This window comes from Parus major, chromosome 2 (genome assembly GCF_001522545.3).
Source record: "Parus major isolate Abel chromosome 2, Parus_major1.1, whole genome shotgun sequence".
Lineage (NCBI taxonomy): Eukaryota > Metazoa > Chordata > Aves > Passeriformes > Paridae > Parus > Parus major.
Genome location: NC_031769.1, coordinates 58,582,209 through 58,608,598, shown reverse-complemented (window position 1 = coordinate 58,608,598; position 26,390 = coordinate 58,582,209). Strand labels below are relative to the sequence as shown.

Genomic DNA, 26,390 nt, shown 5'->3' with positions numbered 1-26,390 from the left:
CTCATCCCCTTGTCCCATGTGCTCTATGCTTCTCCAGGAGTTTAAAACAGCCAGCTGAACTGGAGAACACCTCACCTTGCACATGAATGACTTCCATCAACACAAAATTTTTCTTTTAGCCTTTACTGCAAGAGACATAACCAAGCAGAAAAAAGAGTAGCCAGAGTCCACACCTTGGTTATACTACATCCCTCTCCGAGACATCAACTTCCTGGGAATCATAAGTAACAGTACAAATAAATAACAGCATAAATGAGAGCTCAGAGATTATTGCAAAGTGGCCAGGGACCAACAAGGTTCCCAGCTGGTTTGGGATTAGAAAGGCATTAGAAAAAGGCATTCATTTTAAAGCTGAGTTTTCTTCCCCACAGCAACATACAGCTGAACACAGCTCCAGAGAGTTTGCAAAGCATACCTTGTGTTTCCAGCTTTGCTATGTTAATTAAAATTTCAGGTTTTGTAGACAATTCAGTAGACAATTTAGATTTGTTTTTATATTTTTTAAAAAATGTATTTATTTAATATATCATTTTTGTTTAATAAATACTTGATTATGAACAAGTAATTATACCCAGCAAACTGCATAAAATCAATTAAAACAAAGTAAACTAAAAATTAGCCTGAATATTTTTCTCATAGTGCTTAGCAGAGATACTTGGCAAGCTCGGGGTGGGCAGGTAAAGGAAGAAGAAAGCCTTGCAAACCATGAAGGGACTTTAATACTTCTACTCATATAAAGTCACTAAAATCACTATAGAGTCCTGATTGGTGACTAGGCTTTCCAAATTAAATTGAAAAATTCATACAAATGTCAGAGCAAAATTAAAAGTAAGTATTAAACTGAGCAAGGTTATTTTAAATACTGGATGAATGAATATGTTCCTCTTTGGTGTTGTAAATAAGCAGCTCAAAAAGTTCACCTTTTCTCTGCCAACAACCTTTCAAGTGTCATAATTTTAAGATGGAAATCACTTGTGAAATCAACAGGAAGAGAAATATTTGGGTAGGTTCCACCAATTTTGCAGACCTTGATTTCTATGTGATACAGGAAATAAATACTTCAGGAACAACCCTTGATGTCAGATGATGGAGTCTCCTGGCACAGGTGTGTGGGGAAAGCCAAAGTTTTTCTCCAAGGCCCTATGTAGTCACTGTTGCTGTGATGCAGCTGTTACTCATAACCTCTCACCTAAAATACATTTTGTGAAGCCATTCCTGGATTGGACATTTATACCTTTGCACATGAGGACCTGAAATTAACTCCTGCCTACCAAGAGCTGGATCCTCACAGACACAGCCAAGAATTTCCAGGGGAGCCAGCCCTGTTCCTGCATGGCCAGAACCAAGGACCTGGACCCAAAATCCTTGTCTGCACCCACCCTGTCTCAACACAGAGACACTGAACTGCACTAAACCCCCCAAGGAATCCCAGAGGCAGCAAAATGATCAATGCTTCCCCACTCAGATCCCCTCTGCTCCAGTAAAGCAGTAGACACGCACATGGCCACTAGCCATTGAATTGATGTAAATATTGGATCAAAAGCCACATTTTACCAGTGACAAATATTGATCTGATTTGCAGCAATACAAAATCACTGATTAATGAGTAGCACAGCACACACCACTGCCTGCAGACTATATAGACATGTAATTTTTGGCAGTTAGAGCCACATCTTTCATCATGGAGTACCAGATTTATTTATTTTTTAACTAAGACAAGGAAATGGTTCAATATCAAATATTTTAAAAAAGGTTCTGTCTCAAACTTCTACAAAACAAGTATTCAAGGTTCAGTTGGTGGAATTTTCTTTCTGCTTTTTTCTTTTTTTCTCACTGGCCTAGCTTATTTTTGCAAGTGCTTTTCCATATAAACGGAAATCTTCCTGAAAATTGGACTAGAAGTCTTCAAATCCCAAATCCTTTCAAGGATAAATGGCCTATTTCATCTTAGTTTAAATTAATTATTGTACATATATAATGTGAACCAAATTGTTTCAGAAAAGGAAGGAGAGGAAGTCTGCACTGGATTATGCCAGATTAATTTCAGTGCAACTCCTTCAATTTCAATAAGTATAATTTACACCACCATCCCTAGGAGCAAAATATGCCACAATGTCTGGCAGTTAATGGAAACTCAGTAATTCTGGCAGATTCGCTGCCCAGTTTTCAGCTTTCTCTGTATAATCTTGTATTTTTTTTCCAAGTGATTAAAGCAAGTACAGAGAGAATCCATCAATTTTCACCTCACTCTGGCTGTTCTTAGGGATTATTTCTTACTTTGAATGTAGTCCTTCCAAAGTCTCTTAAAGAAATATGGGGATTATAAGAGGTGATTTATTTTCAAGATTTTTGCTTTCTTCAATTAGATGTTGAGATTTAGTTTGCAGTCTGGTCACTTAGGAAAAAGTTAGCTCTATATACACAAGTCACTTCTTGAAAAGAGGTCACCTAGGTTTGCTGCTCATTTTTGCAATGAAAATCATTATTTATGTTGATAAAAGCTGATGGATTGTTCTGAAATGGAAGGTGTATTATCCAATATGAGATGAATATATAAACACGGTTAGTTTAATGCCATTGAAAATGTAACTGTAAGATAAAAACAAAGAGAAGATAAACAAAAAACAACAAAAAAAAAATAAAAGGAATTTAATAGAACTTTAATCAAGCCTTCCATCAACAGTTTGCTAAGTGGTTTAAACTGTAAACCAATGAAACAGACAAGCAGTAGGAAGAAACACTTGAAGGAATAGGAGCAGGTCAGGAGGAAATTAAGAGTCTCCAAGAAAGAAGACTGGAAAAATTCTACAGGAGTTCAAGAGTACTTGTCAGGCAAAAACATTTTTGGAGAAAATCTCACAGCTCACCTTGAGATGTGACTTAGATTACTAAATGAGAATGTGATTTGGCTAAAGAGATTAAAATGGCTTTTCCTTCCAACTTACCCTTAGAAGGAATTATGTTTAATAGAATTAAGGAAAAATCAAACCCCATATAAAAGTAAAAAAGCCAAGCCCAAAAAAAATGCCACTAAACCAAAACAAAAACATAATAATTTGTGAAAATCATAAAGAAAAGGTTATAAAGGAACTATAAACCTTTAAAACAGAGAAATCTTATTCAAAGAGTCACAAAGACTGTTAATGTTTTCTTCAGTCACAGCATACATTTTATTATTGTTGTTCCCAGTACACTGAAAGGGTTCAGCATTGGGAATTCAATATATTAGGACATTTGTCTGGCAGAAAACTGGCAGAGAGTAAAGACAGGGTCTGAGAAACAGAAAACAAAACAAAAAAAAACACAACCCCACCTAGAATGTTTGTATTTGCATTTATTTGGCTGATTTACAGGAAGATGCAGGGTGGAGGGAGAGCAGTTTCACCAAGCCTGGGACTGACCACAGTTAATGAGTTGTGACCAGGACAGACATGAACAGTTTCACAGCAAACAGATTTCCATTGTTCATGAGAAGTTAGAAAACTCTGCTGCTTAGAAAAATACCAGCTGTATCCAAGAAACTGACAGCTGCTGTTATCATGTTGCTTCTCAAGTCTTGACCCATTGCCCAGAAGTCCACTGGGTGACCTTGATCTCGATGGCTTGTGGTGGTAAAGCAATAGCTATAAATAATGCATTAAAAGTGTCCTTCCATGTCAGCAGGCTCACATTTGTCAGGCATTTCCATACTATTCTGGGCCACTTTTGATGGTGTTCTCTTAGCGTGCTGTGTATTTTTCTTCAACTGCTTGAACATGGATTTATCCCTTCCTTAAATACAATTATATTAATATAGACTTGTCTCTTCATCAAATGTGGGCTGAAAGACAACAGTTGGTGAGTACAGTGTGGGAAGAAAAAAACAGTTTAGGGACATCACATAAAATGTTGGTATCTTTACTATTTTTTAAAATTGTGTTTATTGTGAGGGAACAAGTTGCATTCTAATGGTGTTTTTCCTGTAATTTGATGACATTCCAAGCATTTTAGAAAGCAGATAGTTACATTCATGGGAATACAGAATATCATTATAGACAACTAGGCATAAGCAAGGATATGACTTACTTCATAAACTCAGTAACCTCTTTATCATCAGATAATCAAGAAGAGGCACAGAAGGTACCACAAGCAGACAACCTCTGCTCCAATACAGTATTACCAGCCCTTTAACCCAGCTTTCTCATTAATTCAAACCTCTCAGCAATGGACACTCCACACTCCTCCCTGACACTCTACTTCACTGTTAGAGGGTTTTCCCAAAAACTAAGAGAAATCAAACTCCTCAACTTACTGAAGTCTTCTTACTTGGAACTGATTTTCTTTAACCATTCTTTACTAGTTTCTGCTTTTCCCCTTCACATTCTCTGCAAAACTTCCTTGTCAGAATCAAATTTGGTAGAGTTCCCCATTAATTCCTTTGTTCTCCATCTATACAAAAAAAGCCTATCCCAAGCCTGTCTGATAAAATTTTGAACAATCCCTATTGTTCAGCTGCAGTCAGTCCCTGACAGGTAAAGATCCCTCTTAAAATCTTGAATAATTTTGCTAGATTAAATCTGCATCCATCTGATCCTTCTGATGTGATAGAAATTCCCTTGTTTTATTATAGATTTATGGTAGACAGCTACTCAGTAAAACCTCCCTTTTTTCTTTTTTCTTTTTTCTTTTTTTTTTAATGACCTTGAGGCTATCAAGAGGACTCTTTTTCCTCACCTTTGAGACTGTTTTGGTATAGGCATCCTCTTATTCACATCTCATTTCTCTCTTTACTGCCATTCTGTCCTTGCTAAACAAACCCTGGTTTTCTATTTTAATGCTTGGTTTTGTTTGCCTTTACATAACTAGGACTGGGTTTTGGAACTCTGAGGCCCTGATTTTCCTCAAATTGCCAATGGATTCCGGTGAGCTTGGGATGCCATCTCCACCTCTGAGCTCCACTTCCATGCCCTCCTCCTCCTCATAAGATCAGGTCTCAGACAGCAACCTCCATGGGGCTGAGGGACACAGAGAAAGAGGAACACCTTTAAACAAATTGCATCTCCAGAAAGCTCTCAAAGCTGAGCAACACGATTCTAGGGGAATTTGGCTTTTAGCTTTGAAATTTCTGTCATATTTGAGAGAGCACATTTGAAGCAGAGGTGTCCCCAAGAAGAGGCAGTCCTGGAGAACAGCACTGCAGGGGTGTCCCTTCAACTCCCATGGTTGAGAGAGGTCCTGAAGCATTGCTTGGAGCCAGCAAGAACAGAAGATTCATGAGGCATTTGCTGAGTCTTCTCCTGCCTGCTATTAAAAGTGTTCACTTATAAATGAGTTTCCAAATTTATAATCAGGAACTTACTCCTTTGACACACTTGCTGAACATGCTTTTTTTTGTTGTTCAAACAAACAAACAAACAAAACCAAAACCATACCAAACCAAACCAAAACAAAAAACCCAACCAACCAACCAACCAACCAACCAACCAACCAAGAAAAAAACCCAACCAAAAACTATTTCTGGTTTTGAGCAAGATTTCAAGTAATGCCATGAGCACAAGGCACCTTTCTTTCCCAGAAATGCCAAAGAAAAAGTCTTAATGATACACAGTTACAGAAGAATCCTTTTGGTGTCTAGAAGCCAAGACAAATTTGGAGTGTCTTAGCAGCTGGGATGTGTTTCCCACCAACCTGCTAAAGTCTTTTGAAGCATAAAGTCATCAAGGGCCAAGACATGGAAAGAGTGATTCCAGTGAGACACTAACCAGTGCCTTCAGGCAAAGGACAAGTGACAGAGACACAGCCCAGGACTGTAGGAATCCCCATGTTGTCATGAACTATAAACAAGAAGTTTTGGGAAAGTTTCCAGGATTCCTTGCCATTTCATATCAGCAGCACAAGTTGCCAGGAGAGACTTCTCTGCTTTTTCCAGTGCCTATCAACACACAGCATGTGTCCCAGCTTCTTCACTGGGAAATTGAAAGTGAAATCGTGAGAGAAACCATGCAGTCTTATACACGATAGAGAGCTTTGTGTAAGCATGATAAGAAACACTGTCTCAGCTAGTAAAATACCATTTGGATTAATTTAGGGGCAGTAGATAACCCTTAAAGTTCTACAAACACTCAGGACAATGCTGGATAACCAAGAGCTAATTCTAGGTAGGGAAGCTGATGGCCCCAAGACTAAGCAATCTGTACTTTTTTTCAAATTTGTGTACATTTTAAGAAGTGTTTAATCATCCTCTATAAGCAGGATCTTTTGATAAGTGCAAATACATTAATTGACTTTTCTAGGCTCTGCTTCCTATAGGAGAGCAGAGTTCTTCATTGTATGGTACAAGTGCATCTGTTGGTAGCAACAGGTAGACATGGAATCATGAGGTACTGATAAAACGTGACATAATTATCAGCACAGTTCTCAAGCTAATTGCTACCTTGGATAAGGACATTCTACCTTGCATCATGAACAGAAATCCCAACCTGCTGTTGGGACACCCTATCAGAAACAGGAATTTTCCCCAGCCTTAAACTGGAAAGTGTATTTAAGGTACACTATATCCACTTAGCAAAACAAATGCTTGTATAATCAAAGAATCACACAAAATCAATCTGATTGTCAGAGAATCTAAAAATACCTCAGATATTATAGACATTTTAGTCAAAGATAAATTTTAAGTCATAACCAATAGTACACTACTTTTAAACCATGTTAACATTTGATATTTAAAAAAAATTACAAAACATGCTAATTTGGAACTGAGCTTAAAAAATTATAACCAATGTTTCCAGAAACTTGACCTTCTTGACCTCAGCTGGAATATCAAGCTATACAAATGCAAGCACAGTTTTAGCTATAATACCACTGCTCTTTCACTGTTGATTATGCTTTCAGTAGACACAGAGCCCATGGACAGTGTATGTAAAGTATATTTAATTTTCTAACACATGGTGAAGAAGCATGAATGCAGTTCCTTAGTTCTGACCTTTAAATAAGCCAGTTTAAACACCAGTGAGCACCTTGTCTTCTGAGGACAGAATTTATGTTCAGCTGAACAGTCTAACAGGGGCCATGAAGATGAGTAGTGTGTGCCAGACAGCACCTCTACAATATGAAAATACAATATACAATTCTTTTACATTATGAAAAATAGCTTTATTCTTCTCTATGCCTGTACCCAGACAAATAAAAGTGCACTGTCACTACTGCAGCTACCAAATTAAATTAATTAGTCCCAGCCAAATATAAAATCACTGGATTTGAGCCCTGAGGAGCACTAGGGAAACATCCCTTATGCAGCTGCTCGGTACTGGTGCCAAGCAGCAGGTCAGTATGGGCAGTGGCACTGAAGGCAATGAGGGAGCCTTGCCCCTCATCAAAGCATCCTCAGCTTCACCCAGACTAGGGATCCTTCCGAGCCTGAGTGTTCCAAAGGAGCTTTATTCTAAAAGAGGCCAGCTGGGCTACAAACCTCCAAAATTTCTTCCTTTGTGTGGTGGTACTCTCCAGGCTATTGCCCTTTTCTTGTTTCTTTCAGCCTTCACACAAGCAGGATTGGCAGATCTTGGATGGCTTAGTGCTAAGTTTAAGATAGGAAACAACCCTGATTCACTGATCCAGCACTTCACCTCTTTAGCTTCAAATAGCCTTTGTAACACATAGTTAACCTACTGCAGTCACCAAAAATCTCTGTTTTCTAATTTCAAGTGTAGCTGTTTCCAGAACATGGTAGCTCTCACTCAACCTTACTAGACTTACAGGCAAACATGAGTAGAGTGCTACATGCAACCTTGAGAGCTAAAGCAGTCCAAAGTTACAATTTTTATCTATATTGGGCTAGAGAGGCCAATAAACTTGTTTAGATGATTATTTTAGCAATTATTTTGCTGTCTTTCCTTCCTACCAAGCTCAACCTCCAGCCCCTGCACTGCCCCTGTCAAGCACACCCAAGAACATTTTTCTTTCAAGCCTCTGTGTTTGCCCTGACACTTCCACTCCTGTGCTTGTGTGCTGCAGAAGGTTCAGGGAATCACACTCACCATATGTGACTGCCCACAGAGACGATGAGGACATGGCCAGAAGCTGGCAGGAGAAGTGACATTCTTGTACACTGATGTGACGTTTAATCCTGGGCTCAATGAAATGTATGGCATGATATTTATTAACTAGCTGAGACATCCTACAGCAGCAGAAGTTGGCTGCAGCTGTGACAGCTTGTGAACCGGTCCAGGAAACTGGCTGGGGGTTTCTGAGGAAGAAAATCACAGCCAAATTTTAGCATCTTCCAAATAAGTTGTTTTCTTTTACCAGGTGTTGCTACCTCATGGTGTCATCAGCAGAGCAGGCAGTGAGCCCCATTCCTGGCTGACTGGCTCCTTCAGATTTGTGGGAGATGAGAGAGTCAGCCGTACCTGCCTGCTCTGCAGTGGTTTGTGACAAACTGGGGGACACCACTGGCAAGACAGCCCCCACAAGGTGGCCCATCCCAGCTCTGACTGCCCTTTCCTGTGACTCTAGAGAAGTCAGTCCTTGCCAAAAGCTTCCTTGTTATAAGAAAAGCCTAGATATAAACACACACACATGCACACACACACACAGACGCATATATATATTTACATTCACACGTGGATACCTATATGTGTGTGTCTATATATAGATAGGCACGACAGAGGGATATGATGAAGCTGCACAAAATTCAGCATATCACAGCCAGCTTTTCCCTTTGAGCTGTGTACAGCAGAAGGATTTTATTGGATTTTTCTTTATTTATTTCTTTATTTAAATTCGTTTGTTTGGGGGTTTTTGGGTGTTTTTTTTTGTTGTTGTTGGTTTTTGTTTTTGTTTTTTTACCTTGCCTCTGTAGACAGGGGAAGTTTTGGGGGAGGGGAAGGATGCCCAGAGGCTACTTCATAAAGCTGGGGTGCTGCTGCCATCTAGTGAGGTGCCTCTGCCCAGGGACACACACATACACACACGGCAAGGTGTGGGGACAGCTTTCTGTTCGCGTTTCCAGATAACGCCGGGAGCATTGTGCCACTCTGAGATTAAAGGGGAAGACTGGAAGAAGAGCTTTTGGACAACATGGCATACAGCAAAAGTGCTTGTTTCCCATAGGGAAGCCTGCCCTACAACCAGGTGTGGGAGCAATTTACAGGATGGTTCACTGAGGCTGTATCAGATTCTGTTAATGCCTGAACATTATCACTTCAAAAAAAATATATGGAGCCATCAGTCCAGAATTTACTAGGGATTATGAACATGACAGTGATTGGAGCCATGTGTATGAATTGTCACAGAAGATCCCAACACTTGTGAACACAGTCTGCTGTCTGACAAAGGTAGCACTGAAATGCAGCTTCCCTTCACAAGCCACTTCTACGGGGGAAGAGCCTTTCCACACACAAAACAGCTAATTTCTGACCTACAGCTGGTTCTTACAATTTTAGATCACTCTGCAACAGTCAGGAATAAAAAGCAGACCAAGAGACAACAAAATGCAGAGTGTACTAGGTACCAGCTTCACTTGCAAGAAGCTTTGTGATTCATGTCTTATCCCAGCACTGGAGGAACAGAATATCCCAGGAGAGAAGCACCAGTCTTGGTGGGCTCCATGTCATACACATCACATGAGAACACTGTAATCTCTCAAAGTCATCCCATCCACACCACCTCCTTGTGGCCTGTCTCCTGGACTCAATGGGTCACTTCAGGGGTAGATGGGAGAGTCCAGAAAGAAGTCCAATATACCTGTGTGGGAAAAGGAATGAATGGATGACATCACTGTGTGAAGTCAGGAAGTGGGTTAGTTTTGAAGCTATTGAATTAAAGCTACAGAATAAAGTAAAAGGTCTGGGCATTTGAAGTGCTTGTTTGAGAGCTCTGCTTCAACCCACAGCACATCAAATCTGTTCCTCCACAGGGAGTCCTAAACACATGCTTATCTTATGATGCAGACGTTTGGCATATTTTCCTAAATGTGCTGAAAGACCTAAAGATGATACTGTAAAATGTAGTTTGCTAAATTGTCTGAGAACTGATGGAAAAAGAAAGCACTTAAAGTGGTTTCTTAATTACTATCCATGTCTCATCGTGTTGGTTTTGACTGTGAGAATGTTAATTTTCTCCATAGCAGCTTGTATGGGGCTGGGTTTTGGAGCTCCACTAGAAACAGTGTTGATTACACAGGGAAGCCTTTGCTATTGCTGAGCAGCACTTACACAGCATCAACGCCTTTCCTGCCTCTCCTGCTCCCCCAGTGAGGAGGCTGGTGTGTGCAAGGAGCTGGGAAGGGACACAGGCAGGACAGCTGACCCCAGCTGGCCAAAGGGAAATCCCATCCCATATGGCATCATTCCAGTTTGTAAAGCTGAGAGAGTAAGGAGGAAGTGAGGATGTTCAGAGGGATGGTGTTTGTCTTCTCTAGACACAGTTCCACATGATGGAACCCTGCTTCCCTGGGGTTGACTGAACATCTGACCATCTATGGGAAGCAGTGAATTATATCTTGTTTAGCTTGCTTGTGTTCATGGCTCTTGTTTTATCTATTAAAATGTCCTTATCTCATCTGGTAAAACCCAGGAGTTTCCTCACTTACACTCTTTCAATTCTCTTCTCCCTCCTACCATGTGGTAAGAGAGTGAGCAGCTGCGTGATTCTGGTTGCTGACTGGGGTTAAACCACAACACTCACCAACTTTGAAATTTAAAGTCTTCCAGGATTTCTTCCAGTCTTCCAGAAGTTTCTGCAACCTGTATCAAAGTGAAGCCATTCAGCAGCCTTCTGTTCTTGCATTATGGACTCCTCACTGACTGACTCGATTGCTCACAGGTCTGAACCATGAACCATGCAGAGACTGATGTTTTAGAGAGGTGTGTCTTTTGGTTTGCACTTGGATAACGTGTCTTCTAAGAAAATACTCTTTTTCTTTTTCATTCCTCTTTTCTCAAGATCATCTAGATTTTGGGGATAAGAGTGCTCTTACACTGCCCAAGAATTTACCATCTCTTTTTTTAAAATATGTGGAATCAGTCTTGTGCTCTGGTCCTGGAAGAGCTTATGAAGCTTTAGCCTAGTACCTATTAACTTTATGACATGATTATGCAGTTATGTAGATCTTTGCAGGACTTGTCACTGAATTTTGTTGAACATCTAAGGCAGTGTTGCTATGATATTGTAGAAAAATATCTGTGAGTATTGACTACCTTCTGGCCAAAGAAAATGTCTGAAAATCATGACATTTTCACTGACAGCAATCAGATTTTTCCCCTGGAAAGATATAACAAAAATCCATAGTTTAATATTCAAGCTTCCTCTAAATCAACCAGTCAAGCAAAAGTTTCTATTCTATCCAACATGAATAAGAAATCACATTCCTGTCTGAATAAGACACTAAAGATGATAACACTTGAAGCAAACTATTTCTAAACCTTTATCAAACTAAAACAATATGCTGAGAACAGATGACACTCACCTGGAATAAAACCACACTAAAACCTGAACAGAGCTGTAATGCTTTTAAAAAACAAAAAATGAGGACTGCTTTCAGAGCAAAAGTTTTAAGGTAGGTCTTCTGCCAGACACCTGGAATAGGTCACTCCACATTAGAGATTAAATAGAAGCAAGACTTTGCCCTCAAAATACATATAATGGTTGTATCACTCTACTATAATGGAATTTTACCAGGCAGAGGATGAACTCATAGAGTGCTGGAGTGAGTGAAAGTGAGTGAAGAAGGTGGAATCATCAGACTGTCAGACAGAAATAGCCTTTTTCCTTCCGAGCTGTGAGGAATCAGGTTCAGAAAAGCAAAGAATCTGGTTTAGCCTCAGTGCAAAACCAAATTTTCCATTTGACTTTCTGAAGACCTTCACAGATTCTTCACTGGTTTCTTCTCTTCTCACTCTTTCCTACCAAGCCACACTCACGCTGAACCATGAGCTATTTTGTGCACAGTTTAGCACCTACAAAAGAGCCACAACCAACACACATATTTGCACAGGAGAGGCAGGGGATGTAATTCACCACTAGGAATAATTTATACTTGAAGCCTACGTGCAAAGGGATTAACTCTGAGGCCTGTCAAGATACTGCTGCTGTTTGTTGCACCACACCAAGCAGCAGCACTGTTGTTAATCTTTGCTACAGGAGGCACAAATTATATTTTATAACATTATAAGCGATCCTCACATGCTTTCTAAAAGGAGGAGAGAAAAAAATAATAAGCAGAGGAAAATAGAAAGGTAGGACAGCAAAAAGAAATGCAATGAAACAAACAGGCAGCTAAGAGCCATCTTAGCCTGCTATATCTGTCCTCCCCTCTAGACACCCCTATGGAGCTATTTCAGTAAGTTTGGCTATTTATTATATTGTAAGACCTGCTGCTTGATTTATTGGGCCTTGGTTGCCTCAAGGAGTGAGAAAATCTCTCTCCCTTCTCAGCTTAGAACAGAGGAAAGTTTTATTACCATCTCTGTGGTGCACCCTGGTCCTTTCTTAGTGATGCTATTTCTGGAACAGACTGATTGAAAAGTGCTTCTGTCCCCCACATGGCTGCCAGTTTGACACTTTTTGACATTTCTAAAACCTCATGCTCTTCCTGCCAACTCCCTGTTGCTTTCTAAACCTTTTTAATCCTGAGGAATGCAAACTAATCTACTGAGAGAAAGAAGCTGGTCCTGGGAAGCGGAGCTGGAAATGTCAGAGTGGTAGAAATGATAAATTTACCTGCTAGGGAAGGAGAGTCAGCACAGGAGAGGGACTGTTAAGAAACATCGCTGATACTGTGGCCAGTTAATATTATCTACTGTAAAGACACATGCAGTATATTGTTAAGCTGAACTGTGTAATATCTTCTTTAAAAAGAACAGTTTGGAGGCATGCACAAAGCCTGGTTAATCAAGTGGAATAAAGCAGTGGTCCCTGAGGGAGAATTAAACTACTTAGATCTAAGTATAGCTAATAAAAGTTAGCAATTCAAGAGAGTTTCCAAAAGCCATTATTATTATTATTGTTGTTGTTGTTGTTGTTGTTATTACTGATCTTTTGAATGGAAAGATCAAACAGTCTATCATGTGCTAACCTGAGAGATTTATTTTCCAGAGTACTCTTTATATGCAGAGAACATCAGCGCCCCAAAATACCCCCTCTTGCCTCTTCTCAGTTTCCACCCAGTACAATTACTTTTCAGAACGCCTCCTCATTCCAGAAAGAAGAAGTTTCTATTCTAGTTATAACACCATAAAACAATAGACTCCAGGTTTTAGCAGTCTCTTTTCATATTTCTTTACCTTGTTATATTCATAATGATGCATTTAAAACAAATGTTCTCTGTCATTTCTTCATAGTCATAGCTCTTTACAGACACAAGGCTACCTTCAGCCAGGTAACCAGAAGGCTGCAGGCAGCAAAATGCAACCATGGTTCACCCTCAAGCATGCAGCTGTACTAGCAGGAAACCCAGTTTAAAGAAAAATGAGCTGTAATACACACTGACAATAAGGGTTCTGAGCACTCCTAAGCCATACTTCCCAGCTGCCTGGTTTTCTTAATTCATTACTCTAACATGTTGGAAGCAGACATGTTCCCTTCAAACTCAAATATTTTGCACTGACAGTGCCTGGCTGGAGCTGGCTGCTCAGCACCCTTCCAGCCCAAGCACGTCTATCTCCACCCCAGCACAGCTCCTCACTGGCAGAGTTCAGGAAACCTTATATTCATTGAAATGTAACTGGGGTAATGATAAGAGTCCCCAGATACCACCTGGGTTTCATTGCTGTTTCAAGATTCCAGAGGCGATTGACTAGTAAAAGCCCAGAAGTGCAAGGATTCAAGGAGGAATTGGGCTGCTCAATTCTGATTATAAGCAGAATATTTGGAGATCAGACAGTCTGACACTATTTCCTTTATTCCATCTTCATAGGAGAAGAATGGATTAGAATTGACATTTCAACATAATAATTGTCCAAAAAAATTGAGAAAATGCACCACCAAGAAAATAAAAGTTTCTTTTTAGTGAAAGATTCACCACTTCTCTAGCTTTATGAACAATACACCAGCAAAGAGCAGAACTCAGCCTTTGACCAGTTTTTTTGTTCCTACCAAAGGGCAAATCTGAGAAAAAATACGGACACCAACAATGCCAATCCATAAAGTGAATACTTTAGATGACATTCTGGGCTAGCGTTAAAATGGGATTTATATTTATTTTCTTTGACATTTGACAGTATATATTCCAGTACAACACAGAGGTTCCCTTCTATGTAGTATTGGCTTATGAAAAAAAACTTCTAGAAGAAAGTGAAGAAAAAACACACTAAAGAACAGGAAACTAATTATTAGCTTGGGTCCATCTGTGTCCATCAAAATCCTGACTTTCTCTTACACTCTTCTCTGTGGCAGGTCACTTCTGATGCAAAATCTAGAACACTGGCATTGAAAACTCCTGTACAAATAGAAATAAAGTCCAAAGACCTAATTTCAGCACCCTTCCATTTTACATTCCCCAAAAAGAGATGTCTATCTGACTGCTCTGTATGGTGCAAAACTATATGCACTGGTGCCATCTGGTCTGGAAGGGAATTTGACACTGGAGCAGAAGCAGCAATGAAAGGTGCTAGCAGTGCTGCTTACTGTTGCTAATATTAGTCATTCAGCTCCATTAAGCTGAAACATAGTGGATTCCTCAGAAGCATGAGATGTATAGTAGAAAACAGAGCTCTGCATTCCCTACCTGTCAGATTAATAAATTCCATGAAGTTGCATTAGGCATCTCAGGTTAACTAAGGAAGAACAGCACAGAAAAGGAAACAAGTCAGGGGAAAAACAATTTAAGAACAAGAATGCATCCAAAGAACACAGCATGACCCACAGATTTTGCAAAACTTCCCTTTTGCAAAGCATCCAACATACATTTGATCTACTTAGACACTCAAACACAGTGATTTTGATGGCCTCTCTGTCCCAAGATGCCCTTCGGCACTGCAGGGCATTTTACCCATGTACCAAATAACACAGGAACTGCTGAAAACTAGCATGAACCTGCAAGGGCTGAAAGCAGCATGGAGAATTTCGCTGCAGGCACAGCAGTGAACTCAGGAACTAAACCTGGAAGTTTACAGCACAAGGTGCAGTTGTCAGCTCCACCACTGGCATGTAATACCACCCCAGGGACATTCCCCTTCTTGCCCATCCTTCCTGAGTTAGGAACTTCAGAGGAAGATGGCCTCCTCCCATGTCTAGCAGAGTTCAGCTCTGATATCAAGGGATTGGTGTGATACAAATAAAAATGGAGATACGTACAATCACTCTTTAAGGCCATCTCCAAATCTCTTGAGATTAGGATGGCTTCTCTGCCATCAGGCAGGATATTCTTAATCTGTATCCTATTGCTGTGAAGCACACATTTCCTTTAGGAAAAAGAAAATACACCTTCAGCAAATCTAGAAATACCAGGCTGTCATTGGGAGGAAACAGGTGGGTTACAGAATGTCGTGAGACAGCTTTCCCCAGCAGAGCTTACCAGAGGCGTCCCTAAGTGAGGGACAGGGGGAAGAAAGCTCTCCCCCAGGTAACCTTTTAAAAGGGCATCCTGGCAGGCAGCAGGCATTTGACTTTTGAAGGTCCCTGGGTCCCACAGCCAAAATTATTCTTATGTAAGAATCTGCTTATTCTTCCCAGACAGAGAGTTCAGAAATGTGAAAGAGTGCTTTAATTATAAATAGTAAGGGGAAAAGCCTGGTTTTAATAAGTCAGTGGTGAAACTCTCCTCAGCTTCTCAAAGGCATTTCTAAGCTGCAGCGTTGGTTTTAAAGTTTATGTTGTTCTTTTTTTTTTTAACTTTTTCTTCTGAAATGTTGGTTTGAAAGTATCTGTGAAGCTGGCTACAATTACTTGTGACCTATATAATACATACAGTAGCTGGTTATCATATACTGGTGTGTTATTCTCACTATTTTCCCCTCTCCTTAAGGGTACAGGGGATGCAGTTTGGAGACAAAAGTTCCATTTCAATTTTCATGTTTTTACCACTATGTTTTACTATTCTCCTGGTCTCATTTTCTCTTTGAATTTAGAAATTTGAAATTCTTATTTCTCTGACTATACATCCTATATGATTTGAGTCAGACTCCCTGACACTTTTTTATGCTGTATACATAGCAGAACTGCAGAACTGAGTATCTCAGCTCATATATCCTCTTTTGTCCAGACTAATGCACTGAAGTCACAACTACCACAGCCCCTTTCCTGACTTTAACATAGTGGCAGATTAGGGGCCCAGAAAATCCATTTCACTCCACACCACTGCAACATGAAAATTTTAGACACATAGAGGTAGTCAGCTGCATCTCTGTGGTAAGATTTACACCTTAAAATGGTTAGGACATTGAATATCCTTTACCTAAGAATTCCTTTGATTTATCCTTTACTCATGGGGCTTTACAAGTTCTTCCTTTCCTACTACTTGTTATTAATTAGCCTTGAAGCAAATTTTCCTTTAATTTCACCTTTATTTCCATTGTTATCACCCCTCATACAACAGCAGCCCCTTATTTTTTTCATGCTTGGTACACTTATATTGGAAAATGGGTTTATCTACAGAGTTGCACACACTATCCCAATTTATAACAGTGTGTTTAATTCTTTGGAACCAAACTGAGCACTAACTGCCTTGAGCTGTTTGGTGGGAAATTAGATTTGTGCTAAACTGCTTAATGCTCTGGGGAATGCAGAATAAACTAGATGTGGAAATTTTATGAGTTTCAGAACTTCAAAATGACTATATTTTTATCACTAACACTGAACTTGGATGTCATTATCTAAGATTTTTTTCTATATATCATTGTCCCAAAATTGATCTGAATTTAAAAAATGGGGAGGAAAGCAGGGAAGGGAGTGGTTTATGCAAAACATTTCTAATTTAAAACACTTTACACTTAAAATATGGAATAAAAGAAAGAAAGACAACTTGGGAGCAGTTTCATTTAAATTTTACCTTTTAGATAAGACTACATCAGTAAACATGATGTGCTTTCAGATTGATAATCTAGAAGTAAAACTTAAATTTAAAACATGGAAAAACACTTTTATCTTACTCCTTTTCCAAGATGCAATAGAAGGACAGACCTCGAATCCATTCTTTTATGACACTACCCAGATCACATCAGGGAAGGGGGAAAGAAACAAAGAAAAAATGATAAAATTATTTATGCTCAACCATTTAAATAGGCATTCCAGCTGACACCACACTAATTCTGAATAACAGCCATTGCTGTATGGACAAGAGTTCTTTATTTAAATTCCCAAGTGCTGTTAATGTAATATGATAATGCAACACAATTAGCTATTTCAGCAAGACCTGATATTACCAAACCTTTTATTGCATGATGAAGTGCCATCTCCATTATGAAATTTCATAAAATACATTTATCACGTCAAAAAAATATATATTTGCAATAGAAGGACAATAGAAACTGTTAACAAGATGATGAAGCTTCTGGAGCAGTAATTATGTGGCTAAAAGGCTGTGATTGTCCCACAGTGCTTCTAAGGCAGATTTTTGCAAGTAAGATTCGTATTGCAACGTTTTGTGCTAAATTCACTGCCAATTCTGCCATTTCTAAGGACAAGAAAATTGATAATTTTCTTGTCCTTAGCAATGCTGTGGAAAGATAAAATACACAATGCAGGAGTCTGGATTTGCAAACAAACTCCACCCGTCTGCTGAGTTATGAAAATATAGGAACCCATTCTTGTGCTGAAAGGAGAAGGGCTTGAATATTGCTGTATTGCTTTAGTGTGATGAACAGGCCAGTCAAGCTTGACCCATCTGTCCAGTTGCTGTTGCCAGATATTGGCCTTTATAGAGCTCAAAAACAAAAAAAACAACAAAAATATTTCCAAAAATTTATCTGCTCTTTTGGTTGAATTTTCCCAAAAGCTACTTGATTATATCTTTTTTTGTTGTTTTTGTTAATGATAGACCAATGATCAAAAATTTCTGCAAGGACTTCACAGCATTCTGATAGCACTTTCTATATTTTTAAGTCCTTGCCAATGAACATGCTTTCAAATAACTGGAGCTTTTAATAGGATTAGCTGTGATTGGGATCTGTGTCATAAAGCCTACTGTGACAGGCAACAAGGAAGAACTGGGACATAAAAACAAAAGTAAGAATAGGCAAGAGTATCTAATATATCATATTTAAATGATCTGGAGATCCATACAAACCTGAAAATCTAAAAAACAAGGAAAAAACTTGTCCTACTGTGATTTCGAAAAAGTATGTACAGCATAAAAAACTGAGTCTGTAGAAACCTGAACTTCTACTTCAGTGCCTTTATCGGAGAGAGATTTGAAGAGCCAGATGCTGTCCTCATACAGACTAATTATGGAGACTGATATACTAAAGCTTTAATAAAGTCTATTGGCAAATAATTACCTCCATTAGTATTTCTAGACTTACATCATTGGAAATTATTGTTAAATGATGCCCTTTCCTGTCAGATGCATATCTATCAGGGCAGTGGTTTTCATAAAGCCAATTTTAAATTTTGGGCAAGTAGAGAGTCTATTGAAACATTTCATGAAACCAAGAACAGTACCTGTACTGTGTATGTAGATTGAAATCTTCAAGCCATCCAAGTTGCTGAGGAGTCAGGAGTTAAAAGAGATTAAATGGATTTCATTCTTCTGTGTATAATGGAAGTAATTCCTTCCCTGCAACCAGTAAGTCTGCAAAAGTTTTCATTAACTTCTTTTTACTGCTGATAAGACCTAGAAGAAGAGAACTTGTCCAGCTGCTGAGAAAAACTGTTGGACTGTCTTTCTGGTAGTTTTTTAATTGTTACTTTTATTGCAGTAGCAATTATTTTAAGCATATGATTATTGTTAGCACATTTATTAGTACACAATAAAACTTAATAAATTAATATTACACATCACAATACTTAGATAAAATGAAATAATTATATTACTAAAGCATGATAATTTACAGGCACAATCCCCAAAAACAAGATGACAATTAAAACCCATTTTTATTAATATATCTTGAACTTCAATTTTTGGAAGGGCAATTAGGAAGAACAGGTATATGCACAGCTGCGGATACCACCAACCAATATGAATCATGCCTGCTTGAATTTTCACACTCTTTGTATTTAGCTGTTTTAGCAGTTTGGTGAACCTCTCTATGACATCAGTAATACTGGTCATTAAGCAGCATACAATATAGTTGAAGAGATCAGAGAAGATTAATTTTCACTAATAGAGAAAAAAAAGCCAAATGAGCACAACTGTATCGTTGTAAGTCTTCATTTGAGCTATTTTAGTCACATTATGCAAGTCTGAAGAGTTGGGCGAGAGGAAAAATTAATCATTTCCAATAACAGAAATAATTTTTCATTTTGGATATTTAATTTTTTTAAATATCTATACATATTTAATTTTAAGTATCTTTCAAATTAATGAACATACATTGTGATTTTAAAGACAACATCAAAATAGATTTTGTTGTTTCTATGGTACTTCACTAGATCCACCTTTCTAGATAAAGTTTAGAATAAGAGGTCTTTGCCATGAGACTCTTCAAGGTGAAGCTGAATATGACCATTTTTATGCCCTATATTTCTTTGACCCCAGGTCAGTGTGATGAAACGTGGCAGCTGCCTCCAAGAAGAACTGGAAAAAGCAACAGTGGCCGCCTCTCACAAGACTCTGATTCATATATTTCTAGGATAAGCCCAGTGTAACAAAAAAGTGAGTGACTGAGATTTTAATAGAGATATCTTCCTGTTTCTTAGTCTCTCAGAAGGAATTCCCCACTCCATGTCATTTTGTCTTGATACCATGGGAACCAGCTGGATCCCTGTGTTTTCATACCATCTCTATGTGATCACTGAAACAAGCACAGAAGTCCCACGGCCTGAGTGCTGCACACTTCTGGAGCACTCCCCCAAGAATGAGCTAATGTTTGAGCTAAAGAAATGCCTGAGACTGAAGATCACTACAGATGGTAGAGTCCTGAAGGCAGCAAAAATACAACTGCAAGAATTTGAGATGTAAATAGCTGTCAGTTGTATTAAAAAAAAAAATAAATTCAGATATTGAGTATATTTTCTTAATGTTATTTACAAAGACACCCAGCAGGATTTGAAATACTGCTACATGCCACTGGATTTCAGTGGAAAGTAGCATCCAAGGCAGTATCTTTGTAGGTAGAATCTTGTATCTTTGATAAAAGCTGCACATCCCCATAGGAACAGATTTATAGTCTAAAATCTCTGATGCTGAAAACCTGACATTCCCACTGCATGAATTTTAGGGAAAGTTTAGATCAATTTAACACCATTCTGGCCCCCGAGTATTGGAAACTCCACTTCTGGGTGAAGGTTGTGGGAAGGTTCTGCACCCTCTGGGGCTGCTCCCCAGTGCAAGCCCAACACAGCAAGGTGGACACATGGGAGATTGGCTTCAAAAACAGAGTCAGGGCAAAGCCACCAACTCCTAAAGTGGACACATCTAACTTGATCTGGCACTGCTAAGCTGTTCCTACATAATCACTCCTCTGTGGCTATAGGAAGACAAAATGCCATGGTGGATTTATCCCTGAATCCCAGTCTAGTCTTAAAGAAAATTGAAATTTTAGGTATCCTCTCAGATTGTGTCCTAGGTAGTGCCAGAGTGTGCACAGAATCATTAAATCATGGGATGAGCCATGAAGAAAACAAGAATTATATGAACTATCCTGGAATCACTCCTGAAACAGACTCTGTACACACTTGTTTTAAATCATTTATGTACCACCAACACCATCAAAAACATTACAGGAAGTATTTTTTAACTAAAATTGCTATTTTCCTCATCAGTTATGCTCAATGGCTAATTTTGACTCTTCTATATGTCACAATCTCAAGCAAACAAAAACAATGGTCAAGGGGGCAGCATGCAGAATATTTCATCCGGGGCAAAGGTAGTGTAATACTCAGAAATAACTTTTTTCCCTTGTTTCTCCTCAACTATCATTTTTCAAGAAAAGAGAGCAATTTTTAATCCACTCAGAAGAAATCTGCCTGAGTAGTCAGGGCTATACTTAAAAACACATGTAAATATCTATGGATAGACATGAGCACCTGGAATAAGTCATTTAACGCCAGAGCATGAGAGGATCCCAGCTCAGAAGGGACTTCTGGGGGCTCTCCCAGAATCTTAAATGCTTATTTAAGTTATTAGTTACTTGGATCATGAGTACTGCAGTCAGCCTGCTCTGGAGGAAGGAATCCCTGAAGAGAAAACACAGTTTTGATGAATTTCCCTGTTAATCACAGGACACAGAGCACACAGAGCCCATCACATACAGCCACCCAAGACAAAGCCCTCCTCTGGGGCCCACCACCTCCTCAGTCTCCAGCCCTCTGTCTTTCAGGGATGTTGGCTTCCCATTGGATTGGTTTCAGTTAAAGCAGTGCTAATTGAAAGAGCCTTCAGGTTTACTCTAGGAACTGAATGAGTTTGTTCACACACCTTCAGTGGAAGAAGAAACTTAGATTTAACAATTTATTTTTTTTTTTTGCTCTTCTTCATTTATCATTTACAATCCTTGGCTCCTAATGAATATATGTCTATATATAATTGCATTAAATTTATGAGATGTGTTTCAGTATTAATTATTTCATATATGTCAAAACATATTTTGGAAGCTGGCCAAAAATATATACAAATTTCTATAATTTTAAAGAGTAATAGCAGCAAAATACTAAATACAGTGCTGTAGCAATGAGCTTCTCACATAGTTCTTCCTCAAGATCCTGATTTAAATTCTGGTTTATCTATAAAAAAAAAAACCAAAACACTACCAGCTTTGAAATTTTAATTTCCTTTTGAAATAAAGGTCTCATCTAGATAAAGCTGGTGTTGCTTGCCTCTCAATGCTCCCTACTTTCATTATACAGATTTTTTTTCATACAGCTGCTAAATCCTATTTTCACAAGAGAAAAAAAAAATTGCACCTCCAGTCATCAAAGCAGCATAATTTAGGCCTTTATTATGTCAGTCATGAATTGTCTTTCTTGTGAGCTCACAATGTCATAATATTCTTTCTGATTAATGAGGATCCTACAATTACAGGGTAGGAACCGTCATGCTGTACTGCAGAGCCTGTCTAGAGGCAAAAATTACTGTTAATGCTAATGCGTTACTGGAGAGCTAGTGGTGGAATTATTACTGTCAGCAAACCCAAAGGGTCTGCACCCACAAGATGGATGGCTTTTGTCATTTCTGGAATGCAGGTCTGGGAGGCCAATGAACTTTCACATGGGACCTCACCAATTCCCACTGCCACTTTCTGCATGCTTAGTGCCCCTGCTCACATTACTTGGAGCACCTCTGCCCACCTAGGAGGCTGCCAGATGGGGGTGAAACAAAAGGAAAAGCCAGCCTGCCTAAATGGAAATCTGTCATGCCAAAACAAACCAGTTTCAGTCTTCAAATTATAATCAGCTTCCCTCATGCAGGTGAAAGGCAAAAGCAAACCAATAACTATTCAAATCAACCCTTGAATTGTTATAGGCAATTTGTTTCCTTTTTAATTGCTTACAATGCATTTTCCCACCTGTAATTACAAAAAAATCAAAATGATTTTACAAACCTATGTACTTTATGACACAGCCAGGTTACTTATTTTACACCCATGTATGATCCCTGCTATAGAAAACTCAGGATATTTTCTATAATTGTATCTGTGACTTGGATAACTTAATCCTATGACTAAATGGGAAAGGGACGTGACATTTTATGGCCGCTTGAGTACTTTTCAAATTTTGCTCTCAGCATTTCTAGAGAGTACTTCAAGCTTTCTACTGTTTATTTTTTTTTTCCACATCACTCAGTAGTACAAGCATATACTAAAGATCAAAAACATAAGACTTGAAATCTGAAAACCAATTTTTCCCTTTAGAAAATAAATACTCAGGATGGGAATGATTAAATAACGAGCAGAACAAGAGATGTCAAAAACCAAAGTGTCTTTGATGCTGCACTTTCAGAACAATATAATCTCCCTTGAATCCTCCTCTTTTGTCACATCTCCTTATTTAATTTCATTCTAGAAGGATGTATCATGTTTGAACAACTCAAGTGGGGAGGCTCATTCCAGCTTCCAATATGTCAATGCCATTAAGTGAACACATGTTTTGCAGTGGAAGAGACTGGTTGATGTAGCAGTACAGTCATTATTCAGCAGACAGACATCCAGCTGAAAGCCATTAACCCAGAGAAAACAAATGACTGCTCTCAGGATTTTCCCCTCCAAGTTTATGCTGCTGTAAAAAAAAACATGTAGTCCCACACTGCAATTCTCCACATAAAGAGCTTTCTTTACAAAAAAGGCATCCCCTTCACATGAACAAATCAATTTAAATATATCTCTTAGCTTGGAAAGCCAATATATATTAAGGAAATCATTCTAGAAAGCGGGTGAAAGCAGAAGCAAATAATGGTTTAAGGATGTGAACAAATATTACACTGTTTTCTATCACCTAAGGAGCTTCAAGCAGTCAGGAAGGGGAGAAGGAACAAAAACATTTCGACCTACCACAAGCTTTTTGAAGTTCTAGTTAAAAGTAATAGTCTGTTATATGTAGGAGTTCAAGAGGCTAGCTGATTCAGTAGCATTTCGCTGTTATTAAAAATATCATAGAAATGGTACTAGCCACAATATTTTAATTATACTTAGTGATCTAATGATAGTCAACAATAAAGATTGTTAGGTAAATAAAAGATTCAGGTTTACAATAAGCTGATGTTGCTAAAATCAGTGAGAGTTTACTACCTTGTTGAATTAGCATAACTAAAATTATGGTGGACTGCTCCATTTTTTATGGCAAAATCACAAGAAAAGTAGACTTCATAAACTCTTAGCAACTCAGTATATTCCAGGGAACAAATGAATTGTATAAACAAAAATATTAATAGATTTTTCCATTGGATTACTTTTCTTGGGAGGTTTCCTGCAAAAGCTCTTGAGGAAGATGAATAATCATCTATATTCCTGTATGGCTCTTGGTAATACAAGCTATAGTTTTGAAAACGTAAATTGATACACTGACTTTTCAAAACTCTTCAAATCTATTTCTTTTGGAGCAGAAAGTCAGAGAGAAAGATGCATTTGAAGAGCAGGAACAAATAGGGGCTTCATAGTGAGGGAGGCTTGTAGACTACCAGTTTCAGAGCCCCAGTTCTGATAAGTGGTAGCAGTGAATCTTTAGAGACAGTACAGTGCCTGACAAGTGAGCATATCCATGCCTTGCCTGTCCCCTAAACTTTGCTAATCAGCAGGTTAAGTGTTCCTGAGCCAAAAGTTGTGCTCAAGGCAATGAACAGCAGCTGTCAGTGTATTGAGTTGCCATGAACTTGCCTGCCATCTTTTGAAATTTTGAGGAAGGAATTGTGCAGCCAAACCAATAAACAATGAGTACTATTTGGGGCAGAGTAGCAAATGCCAACCCTTGCAATTTCTCTTAACTCAGTACAGCCCCCCAGTCTACCAGCCCTCTTCTTGGGAAACATAGCCTTCCTCTCCAGGAGACTAAAGAGACTCCTATTTGCTCTGTTAATCTTAATCTAATTGCCATTTGCATCTAGCAGTTCCAGTATAATCATTAGAAAGGACTCTCAGAAGTGTCTCTAAAGGCACTCTTAGAAGCCACTTCTTGGCTAACAATGTCTTCTTTTTTCCACTAATGACAGCAGAAATTCCATGCAACTGCAGCAAAGCAGGACTGGGATGGGTAACTGCTCACCTCTGCTTTGTAAGGAGTAGTGATCCATGTCCATCCTGTTCTTGGCCTCCACATTCATCATCTGCATTCCATAACACAGATGTTCATCCTTCTGGACCAGCATCTCATGCCTTTTTATTGCACAAAGGGAAGAACACCACAGCACAAACTTTTTTATTTCTACACCCACCCTCATTGTTGCAGATGATTGTCCTGAACAATTTAATTGAGAAGACTGTCAAGCTCCATCTTAAAAAAAAAATTCAACCATTTCATTCCAATATTCTTCTGAAGGTGGTTCCACAACCTTCTGCAGGCTGCCTTCTTTTCCAGATGGTTAAAAACTCTCTTCTAATTATCAGCCTGAATTAATTCATGGGATACATTTGTTCTTCTGCCAGTATTGTCTTGCAGCAACAAATCGCAGCCACAACTGAGTTGGGTTTGGATCAGCAAGATGTAACCTAAAGATAAAAGGATCATTGTATTGCATTTGTTTATAGATTAATTTCCCCTATAGTTATTTTAATAGAATAAAGTGAAGTGTTGAGAAATATAAATGAATGACATTGGCAGTTAAAATAATAGCTTACAAAGTTACATGACAATTAGCAGTCTCCCTAAATTATAGTTATATTTAAATTATTACCATTTAATTATCTATATATGTGTATCTCTATGAGCTGATTATCTGCAGCTTGTTAAATATGTAAGTGTTCTACAAAATCTTCAGTCATTAATAATAGATTAATTAAAAATTTATCAATATTGTGCTTTGAAGTTATTACACAGAAAATAAATTTCTCTCACATATTAACCTGATGAACTGATCTGGCTTGTTAGAAGAACCTTTTGTATTCTGCTGATGTCTTTTGTAGTACTTGAGCCTTCTGCTGAGCTTGACCTTGGTCATCTCTGGGAGCCATATCTCCCTGCTCCTGCTTCTGATCCTTCATGGCAAGCAGCTATCCCTCACTCTGCTGACCACCTTCTCCTCTCAGGCAGTCACCGTTTGCCTTCTTCACCTTCTTGTGCTGCTGATGGATGGGTTCAGAGAAAACAGCTGGATTCCGTTATAGCCCTGTGGCTAGAACCATTCTCATGGAAGACAAATAAACTCCACTGTCACTGATCTTTGTGTTTTTGCTTTACAGGTTATAAAGGATTTTTGCTTCTCCAAAAAATGTTTAAAAAAAAATTTAAAAAGGCTAACAATTCCACCAGTTTTCCTGAGTTCCCCTTTCATACCTGTTGGAAACTATGATTTTGATTTGCTTTAAATTAAAATAAAATGCCCAAAGATGACATTATAGAAAAAAAAAAGGGACACACACAAATAGTATTTCCCTTAAGTCTGAGTTGCATTAATAGTAGGCCAGCATTTTCTTTCTTTCAAACATTCACCCTTGAAAAAGGGTAATATTCCTAAAGGTGTATTATTGCATACATATCTTTAATTTCATCTCACAAAAATAATACATAATACAAAGATAAATAGTAGCAGGTCATTGGATTGATGGCTTGGTAATTTTTTAGAAGTTTTTGCAGATTATTTTGTAATACATTTTTCCAAGCATATAACACTTAATTCCAACTTTGAGTCCAACATTTGAGTAAGTTTTGCACAGTCTCTCCCTAAGTTT

General features: G+C 38.5%; 1 long non-coding RNA gene across 1 annotated transcript in view; it reads right to left on the bottom strand.

Annotated features, from left to right (window-relative positions):
* Window positions 1-16,964: 16,964 nt before the first annotated feature.
* The window catches only part of LOC107199962, a 46,075-nt gene continuing 36,649 nt past the window's right edge, over window positions 16,965-26,390 (bottom strand). The window contains exon 5 of the long non-coding RNA XR_001519401.2: window positions 16,965-25,211. This is a non-coding gene — a long non-coding RNA (uncharacterized LOC107199962). The remainder of the gene's footprint in view (window positions 25,212-26,390) is intronic.